This window comes from Urocitellus parryii, chromosome 2, assembly GCF_045843805.1.
Source record: "Urocitellus parryii isolate mUroPar1 chromosome 2, mUroPar1.hap1, whole genome shotgun sequence".
Taxonomy (NCBI): Eukaryota; Metazoa; Chordata; class Mammalia; order Rodentia; family Sciuridae; genus Urocitellus; species Urocitellus parryii.
This window is the reverse complement of record NC_135532.1, coordinates 119,743,733-119,753,632: the sequence shown is the minus strand read 5'-3', so window position 1 is coordinate 119,753,632 and position 9,900 is coordinate 119,743,733. Positions and strand designations below refer to the sequence as shown.

The following is a 9,900-nucleotide window of genomic DNA, read 5'->3' as shown; positions in this document are numbered from 1 at the left end:
CATTATAATAAGGATAGAATTTTACAGGCAGTAAGAGAAAAATATCAGATTATGTATAGAGGGGAACAAATGTGGATCTCAGCTGATTTCTCAACCCAGGAAAAAAAAAAAAAAGTGAAAACCAGCAAAGGGAGGAACTACACTAAAGGATTAGTCAATAAAAGGAGGAACTAATTCAAATTAAAAACCAGAAATAAACCAAGATGACCGGGAATATAAATCATATCTCAAAAATAACCTTGAATGTTAATGGCCTAAACTCATCAATTAAAAGACACCAACTAGCAGATTGGATTAAAAAACAAGACCCAATAATACGCTGTCTCCAAGATACTCACCTCATAGGCAAAGACATCCACAGACTGAAGGTGAAAGAATGGGAAAAAAGCATCACTCACATGGATTGCATAAACAAGCAGGGGTTTCTATCCTCATACCAGATAAAGTGGACTTCAAGCCAAAGTTAGTCAGAAGGGACAAAGAAGGAGATTTCATACAGCTTAATGGAATTATACATCAACAAGACATAAAATCATAAATATTTATACCCAAACAATGGAGCATCTATGTACATCAAACAAACCCTTATCAATTTCAAGAATCAAATAGACAACAACACAATAATACTGGGTAAATTTAACATGACTCTGTCAGCACTGGATAGATCCTCGGAACAAAAACTAAATAAAGAAGCTGTAGAAGTAAAAGATACAATTGATAATTTAGACTTAACTGACATATATAGAATATTTCATCCATCAATGACTGAACACACTTCACAGCAGCACATAGATCTTTCTCTAATATAGACCATGTTATGTAAGTTATCACATATGTTGACATGGAACTGTAATAGTACCTTAATATACTTTTAGCTTCTATAGGGTTATTTTGATAGCTCCCTTTCCATTGATATTAATTTTTGTGTTCTTGCTTTTTTCTTGATTAGACTTGTTTTTTTTAATCAAATCTTAGCTGTATTATTTCTTCTCTATTTCATAGGCAGTAGGAAACTATATATTTGCAAATAATTTTATGGGGCTATGGCTGTGGCTCAGCAGTAGAGCGCTCTCCTACCATGTTCGAGGTGCTGAGTTCTACCTCAGCTCCATATAAAAATAAATAAATAAAATAAAGGTATGGTGTCCAACTACAACTAAAAAATATTTTAAAAATAAAAGAAAAGAATTTTGTTGCAATTCTGGTCTCTTTCTTTTTTTTTTAAAGCAAAGATAACCTCAACATTTTATTATCTTCATAACAAAACAAACAATGAAGTTAAGAACTGGATCACTTGGCCCTTTCTCTTCTTATCTCCTCCCAGTTCAAAATGCTTGCGTCTCTTAATAGCCAGCATTCTCTTAGATCTGCAGTTTGGCTCAACACACTCAAGCCTCAGCACAATCTTCTTTCTAGTTTTAGCCTTTTTCCTGAAAATTGGCTTAGTCTGTCCACCATAGCCACTCTATTTCCTGTCATACTCCCACTTTCCCTGTGCATACAGAGAATCCTTGCCCTTCGTGTACTGTGTCACTTTATGGGGTTGGTGTTCTCCACATTTCTTACAGAACGTCTGGCAGGTCTTAGGAATGTTCACTATGTTTGTGAAAGCGTTATTGGCAAGGAAAAGAAAAACTGACCTCTTTCTAATACAAGTTATAATTGTTCATCTGAGTACTGTTTCATCCCAGAGATCCTGATATTTTAAGCTTTTATTATTATTTAGTTCGAAGCACTTTTATTTACTTTTCTTTTGCCTTCTTCCTTGACCTATGAGATATTTCTAAGTGTGCCATTTAATTTTGAAGTAATTGATATGTGGGGGTCTGGTTCTATATCTTAAGGTGATAAATTTCTTTTTTTTAAATTAAATTATTCATTTATTCTAATTTGTTATACATGATGTCAGAAATGCAATTCATTTCATATTATACATATAGAGCACAATAAGGTGATTGATTTCTAATGTAATAATCATTCAAGGAACACAGTCTGCATCATTTCAAATTTTAAAATAGTAATGGAAATGCTTTTTATGTTGATCGTATTGGTTACATACATGTCAAAACTGATCAAATTACATACTTCAAATATGTGCATTTTATTGTACTTCAATTTTACCTCAATAAAGCTATGGGGGAAAAACCCACTTTTTTTAGTGGGGTGCATTAGTCCAAGCCTGTAATCCCCAGTGACTCAGGAGGCTGAGATAGAAGAATCACTAGTTCAAGTTCAGCCTCACCAACTCAACAAGGCCCTCTGCAACTTAGTGAGATTTTGTCTCAAAATGAAAAATAAAAAGGTCTGGGGATGTGGCCCAGTGGTTAAGCACCCCTGGGTTCAATTCCTGGTACCCCAAAACAAAACAAAACAAAACATTTTTCTAGCCAGACACAGTGGTGCAGGTCTGTACTTCCTAGATGATGGCAAGGTTGAGACCAGACTGAGCAACTGAGTGCAACACTGTCTTAACTAAAGGGGGAGGGCCGTTGGGATGTAACTCAGTGGTAAAGTACCCCTGGACTTTCAGTCTCTGGGACTGGAAAAATAATTTTCTTTCTTTAGAAAATTGTCCATTTGATATTTATTCATATTTATTATCTAAAGTTGATCATAGTATTATCTTAATTTTTTAAAACATATACTTTCCATAGCCAAAACTTAATATCCTATTCTGGTCATAGAACATGGGATATATGCAACCAGTTCTTTGGCATATGTTACAGTTTGCCTTTTTGGACTGAGGATGTAGGTCAGTAGCAGAGCACTTTACCTCACATGCACAAGGTCCTGGGTCCAATCTGGAATACTCCAAGTAAGAAGGTGAAAGGGGTGGGGAGGCTTGCCGTATGATATGATAGAATGCCATTTTGGGAAAAATTCCATATATGACTGAAAAAGAATGCAGAGCTTCCTATGTACTCTGTGTGCTGTCCAAACACTATATTACAATGTTGTATGCTAGATTTATCAGTTGCTGAAACTTGTATATAGAATTCTATTATGAGTGTAGGTTTGCTGAGGTTTCCTTATAAGATTGTCCATTTTTGTTTTAAATAGATGGCAGCTCCATTTCTGCATGCACATTGGTTCAAGATTGTCGTAACCTATTTGCAAAGTTTTCCTTTCATCATCATTTTTTTAAACAGATATAACATATTTTTGTACCTTTATTTTTTATTTGTTCATTTTTATGTGGTGCCGAGGATAGAACCCAGTGCCTCGCACATGCTAGGCAAGTGCTCTGCCATTGAGCCCCAGCCCCAGCCTCATCATCATTTAATAGTGGTGTATACTGGTAATAATGCTCTGGCCTCAGGTCTGTTTCCCCCTCACCCCATGGAAATACCAGCGTGCTTGTGGTTACCTCCTTTGAATACATTTCCCTCTCTTTTTACCAATAGCCTTTGGGTGGCCTTTACATTGTGGTACTGTGTCTCTTAAAAATGTCATAGAAGGCCATCTGCCCTTTCACTGGCAGGCCTGCTCCATTGCTGTGGTTTGTCCCCTAAGGTCCTGTGTTGGAGGCTGGGTCCTCTGTGTGGTAATGTGAGCAATGGTAGACACTTGGAGAAGAGGCTTCTTGGGAGATGGTTGAGTGGTGAGGGGCACTAATGTTCTGGTGGGGCCACATTGGTTCTGGGAGATTTAGAGTTGACTCTTCCAGGTTTCTGGTGTCCTGTCTTGCCCCTTGACCACTCTCACTTGCGGTCCCACCACAGTGATGCCATCGGATGCAAGGTCCTCACTAGAGCCAGGCAGAAGCATGTGATGATGTTCCTGGACCTCCCAGCTGTGAGCGAAGGAAACCTCTCTTTTCATTCCTCCCCATCTCCAGTTTTTGTTATACCAGCACAAACAGATTAATACACATGAACCTTTTTAGAGATTATTGATGTATTTCTTTCATCTCTTTATTTCAGTCTTACTGAAATACAAATGACAAGTATGAATTTAAAGTTGTATGCATTTAAGGTACACAACACGATGTTTGATATATGTGTACATTGTGAAATGATTACCACAGTTGAGCTAATTAACATATGTCACCTCCCAAAGTGACCTTTATTGTATGGTAAAAATGAACTTAAGACCTACTTTCTTAGCAGATTTCAAGGATGTAATACGTTATTGTTCAGTATTCAACTACCTTTTTTTCATCCGTTCATGTGTCCAGGGACACTTAGGTTGATTCCATATCTTGGCTACTGTGATAATGCTGCCGTGGGAGTGGGAGTGTGCATGTGTCTTAAGAGACCAATTCCATTTCCCTTGCGTGTGCTAGGTGTGGTGGCACCTATAATCTCAGCTACTTGAGAGGCCGAGGTGGAGATTTGGAAGTTCAAGACCAGCCTGGGCAACATGGTCAGGAACCCACCTCAAAAAAAAGTTGTGTTTTTTTTTTTTTTTTCCTTTTCAATACATATCGAGACCCAGAGTGAAAGTGCCAGATTGCAGGGCATTTCTCTTTTTAACTTTTTGAGGAATCTCTACACTGTTTTCCCACTAACAAAAGGGTTTCCTTTCCCCCACAACCTTTACAGAATTTTTAGAATTTTTGATTATAGCCATTCTAATAGGTATGAGGTGATACCTAATTGTGGTTTTGATTATCATTTCCTTGATGATTATTGATGCTGAATAATTTTGCATTATTCTGTTGCCCATTTCTAAGCCTTCTTTAGAAAAATGTCTCTTCAGATTTTTTGCCCATTTTAATCAAGTTATTTGTGTGGGTTTATTCATTAAATTCATTATTTCTTTGTATTGACATTTATTCCTTGTATATTTGGATATTAATTCCTTATCAGATATATGATTTGCCAATATTTTTTCCTATTCTTCTAGTTGCCTTTTCATTTAATTGGTTTTTAGTTTCAGAACTGTGGGCTCACTCCCAGTGACCCGCCTCCTCCCCCTAGACCCTCCTTCTGACAGTTTCCCCCACTTCCAGTGGTCCATTCAATCTCGAACCCAGCAATGGACTAATCCATGCGTAATATCAGAACCATGTGATCCAATTACCTTTCAAAAGATCCACCTCTGAACAGGCTTGATGGGGAACCAAACCATAGACCCTTGAGCACCCCTTGGGGAACATTTCAGACTCAAGCTATAACAGACTCCTTGTATTATTTTTTTCTTCCCTTGTTTTTCTGACTAGGATTTTATACTGTGTGTTGATAGAAGAGGTGAGAGTGGGTGTGTGTGTGGTTTTTATTGCACCGACCTACCTAATTTGTTGAGAGTTTTTAATCACAAAATGATGTTGAATTTTATCACACATTTTTTTACTGCATTTGTTGAGCCGATCATGTAATTTTCTTCCTTTGCTCTGTGTGTTGTATCACATTTATTAATCTGCAAGTAATGAGCTATCCTTGCATTTACTGTTGGTGTCGGCGTGTTGGAGTCTCCTACTATTATTGTATTGCCACCTTTTTCCTCCCTTTAGATCAATTAATATTTGCCTCATATATTTAGGTGCTCCAGTGTGGGGTTTAAATAAATTCACAATTGTTATTGACTCTTTTTAGAATCACCTAATGATTTTACTTGTCTCTTACTATTTGATATAGTATGATAGTTAATGTTTGCTCTTCTTTTGTGTGGAATATTTTCAATTTGAATATGTCCTGAAAGCTCACTAGAGGCTCTTTTGTGTGTGTGTGTGTTGTGTGTGTGTATTTGTGTGTGTGTGTGCTCGTGTGCTACTTGGGGATCGAACTCAGGGTCTTGCACATGCTAGGCAACTTTCTACTACTGAGCCATATCCCCAGACCTATTTTATTTTGTGACATGGTTTCACTAAGTTGCCCAGGCTGGCTCTGAACTTGCAATTCTACTGTCTCAATCTCCTCAATAGCTGGGATTATAGGCATGAGCCATCACACTTGGTAACTAGTCTCTTCTAGGTAGCATATAGCTGGCTTTTTAAAAAACCCATTCAGTTGCTCTATGTCTTCTGATTGAAGAATTAAATCCATTTCCGTTCCAGGTCATTATTGACAGGTAAAGGTTTACTATTATTATTTTGTTACTTGGTTTCTAAAGGCTGTGGGCTTCTTAGGCAGTGTCTCACATGGCTAGGGGAGTCAGGTGCTCACTCTCTGAGCTCTCCTCTTCCCTGTGGGAGAAACTGCAGACCCAGGAGTTTGTTTTGGCCCTGAGCTAAGCCTGATATGAGGAGGGATGAGCTGGGCGAAAGGAAGCTGTTCTCACCCTGGTCAGTGCATCTTTCCCAGGATTGTTTTGCTCTAGCAGCATATTAGGACTTCCTGCTAGACTCTTGGACTCTCACACGAGGTATTGTGTGTGGGGTTTTCAGAATGGGTGCTTGGCTAGAGGGACCACAGCAGGAAGCTCCTCTTCTGCCATCTTGCTGATGTCACCTCTTCCCGTCATATTTTGAATTTTCCACTTATAATGCCTTCTATTTGCTCCTTTCCATCATTCATTCCCTGATTTTTCTTAATTACATTTTTCCACATTTAAAAAATTTGTGTATTATAGTTGTACATAATGATGGGTAAGTAATTATATTTTCTTGGCTCTCTTTTTTCATGTCTCTTGGTTTGGAAATTGTACTGTTTCTATGCTCTCTATACTTTTTTTGCATCTCACCCCCTCTACCCCACTCTTTTCCTTCTGGGTTTGACTTTCATTTTCTTGAAGACAGCCTTTGTAAATTCTTTCAGTACAAGTCTGTTAGTGGTAAATGCTGATTTCCTCTGAAAATCTTTATTTTGCCCTCACTTTTAAATGTTTTACTAGGCATACAATTCTAAATTGACAATTGCAATCATTTTTATTTTAGTATTTTAAGATATGATCTCATTGAATTCTAGTTTCTTTTTTTGTTATTAATAAACAAACTGTCATTCTGTTATATTTTATCTTTTTCTTTCTGTTTAAGACTTTCTGTTTTTTTTTTATTGTCTTTACATTTAAGTATGTGTGTACAGTTGAATTTGTTTTGTATTTCCTTAGGGTATCTATCCTGGAGTGACTTGCTGTATATAGAAAATTTTCCTTTCAGCTTTTCTATGCAAGGCTGAACTGTTTCCCCAAATGATTTTATCAGTTCACCTTCCTATGCATTTTCCACTCCTTACACTACATTGTATCACCTGAATTTTTTTTAACTGTTTTTGAGAGAGAGAATTTTTTAATATTTATTTATTTATTTTTTTAGTTTTCGGTAGACACAACATCTTTGTATGTGGTGCTGAGGATCGAACCCGGGCCGCACTCATGCCAGGTGAGCGCACTACCGCTTGAGCCACATCCCCAGCCTGTGTCACCTAAATTTACGTCTGCTTATTTTAGAAAATTCTTGTCAGCAAATCAAGGAAGACTGCCTCTCCATACCACAAATAAGAAAGAAAAGGTTGAACTCCTATGTCAGTCACCTTAGATGTGAGGGAATCATCTCATGTCATGTAAAACTATGAGTTTATTTAGTTTTTTAATTTTTAACAAACTTTAACAAACTTTGTTTGATATTTATCAACTCTTCGAAGATAAACTTTGTTGAAAACAAACTTATTTCATTGTTCTGAACTTTTCACTTAACATACTAAAAAAATGAATCTGTCCATTCATTTGGAATTGGCAAGAAATGGGAGTCTTTTCTAATCTTTAGATGAAAATTTCCTGAAGCCATTTTTAGAAGTTCTATTTGGTACTTTCTCAAATTTGTGTACTTCAAACACAGATGGACTCTATTCTTTATCATAGTAATATTTTTTTTGTGTGGTTTAAGAATTTAATGAGCCATAAGACACATAAAACATGTACAACTGTGTCTGTTGTTTCCCAGGATGACCACAGTCAAATCCCAACCCACACAGTCCATGAGCTTCAAGTGTGTTTCATGTGTTAGCTCATCTAGGAGCTTCCTGCTGGAGGGCCTTCCCACATGGTTCCCTCTGCAGGAAAGGTCCGTCCAGCATTCCTGCCTGGCCTGTGCCTTAGTGCCCTTACACCTCAATCTGGGCAGCCTTGCTAAGACTCGTGGTGGCAACAGTGCCATTAGGGCTTGTGATTGTGTGTGAATGTGGTGTTCCTGAGAGGTTCCATCAGGATGAGGAGACTATTTTGTTCCTCACTGTATCCCTGCCATTCCTTAGGCATGACTTGATGGAGAGTCTCCTGTGAAGATAGGGACCTAATGACTGTCCTTCCCTCATCTGGACAGAACTTCCGCATTTATTTCACTCCAGTCTTTCTGAGGCAATCTGTCATCCAGATTTCCTACCTCGCCCACAGTGGGGTGACTAGACTTGTCTCAAATTAGCTACTGTGTTCTTAACTACCAAGTGATATCTTCACTGTCTTTCTAAAGTCCACCAAACCAAGAAGAGCCTGGTCAGGCAGGGAGGCCCGACCCCACACTGTCCTGTCAGTGCTCTGCCCTCAGCCCTCAGTCCCTCATTTGGCTGCATGCCTGTGGCCTGACCTCATGCCTGGACCACTCAGCTGCTCTGAGCTTTTGTTGCTACGTTTCATCTGCTCTTCTCACCCAGTACCAAGACTATTTTTTCCCAGGCAACCTTTCTCAATTATTTCATGCAGCTACCCTTTCTCTAAATTCCTTAGCCCTTACCTTTAAAACTATTGGGGCAATATTTAATTTTATGCATTGAATTCTCCTTCCTAGTTCACTCTTCTTCCCTGAGCAAGCAGTGTAGGACTGAGCCCAACCATTTTCCCTAAACCAAAGAAGTCTTCTTACAACCCATGTTCAGCACCTTCCCCAGCACATGGGTGGTACTACAAAGATCCCTTTCAAATTCAATAACCCAGAAATCACTTCACAGTTTTTACAAAGAATACCTCCTAGTAGGTTTCAGAGGCCATAGGTACAGGAAATAGCCAATCTGTAGTCAGTACCTCTGGGACAAAAATCAATTGAGCAGCAGGAACAGCACCCACCAGATACAGTGAGATCCAATCTGTCTGCTTGACTACCTGGGAGATGCTGATGGGGCAGGAGCTGACCTGGAAGGTGGAAGCATGGCACCCATATGAATGTGTGTGGATGTGGTATCCCCCGAGAGGACATCACTGTCCCCACTATCACTGCAATAATTTTATTTTTTGTATAACCATTTAATGTTTCTGATTGTTTTCAGAACTTAAAAAGACTGTCCACATTCTTTTCAGTATTTAGGGAAAACTACTTCTTGATGAACCCAGTCTAAATCCATTTTAAGATTGGGATCCATCTCATCACAAAGTCATGAGAAGTTAATTTCTGTTCTACTATAAATTACTTCGATTTCTAAACTTGTTTGGAATTCCTGCCTGTGCTTTGAACTCACCCATGCCTGGCTCCTCCTGAGCAGAGAACAACCCTCTCTGAAACCTCAGTGGTGTCTCATAAATTCTGATGTTGGGATCTAAATTTATTCCCTACCTTTAACTGTTAAGCCATGTAGATCATTAACCTACTATAAGCCTTTATATTGTGCTTGTCAAAATCCTGTTATCTGTAAGTTCTCAAAACACTCCCCTTTGCAACTTTTTGTGCTATAAAACCTTGTTCCTGAGAGATGGGTGCTGTTCTCTGGCCTGGGATTTGAGGTGAGACAGTCACTGGCCCCCTTTTGTGTACACAAATACAAGCTTACTTTAATTTGATTTAAAATTGGAGTCCGTGGTCTTTTCTTTGTCACAGGGTTCAATACTTCTAAGTTATTTTAGACAAATAATTGACATTTAGTTTTTTTTTTTGTGGTTGCTATCTTACAATATTTTGAAAGTAGGCAGTTCTACAACTGTTTACGTGCTATCTGTACTTTATAGGAAGAGACAAGAAAACACAAACTGTTGGGGTGGAAGGTGTAATTCAGTGCTTGAGTACTTGTCTAGCTGATGGGAGGCCCTGGGTTCAAC

The 9,900-nt window shown here is 38.4% G+C and overlaps 1 pseudogene; it reads right to left on the bottom strand.

The window, feature by feature from the left end:
* Positions 1-1,255: 1,255 nt before the first annotated feature.
* On the bottom strand, positions 1,256-9,330 carry LOC113175563 (large ribosomal subunit protein eL42-like; annotated as a pseudogene).
* Positions 9,331-9,900: the final 570 nt, after the last annotated feature.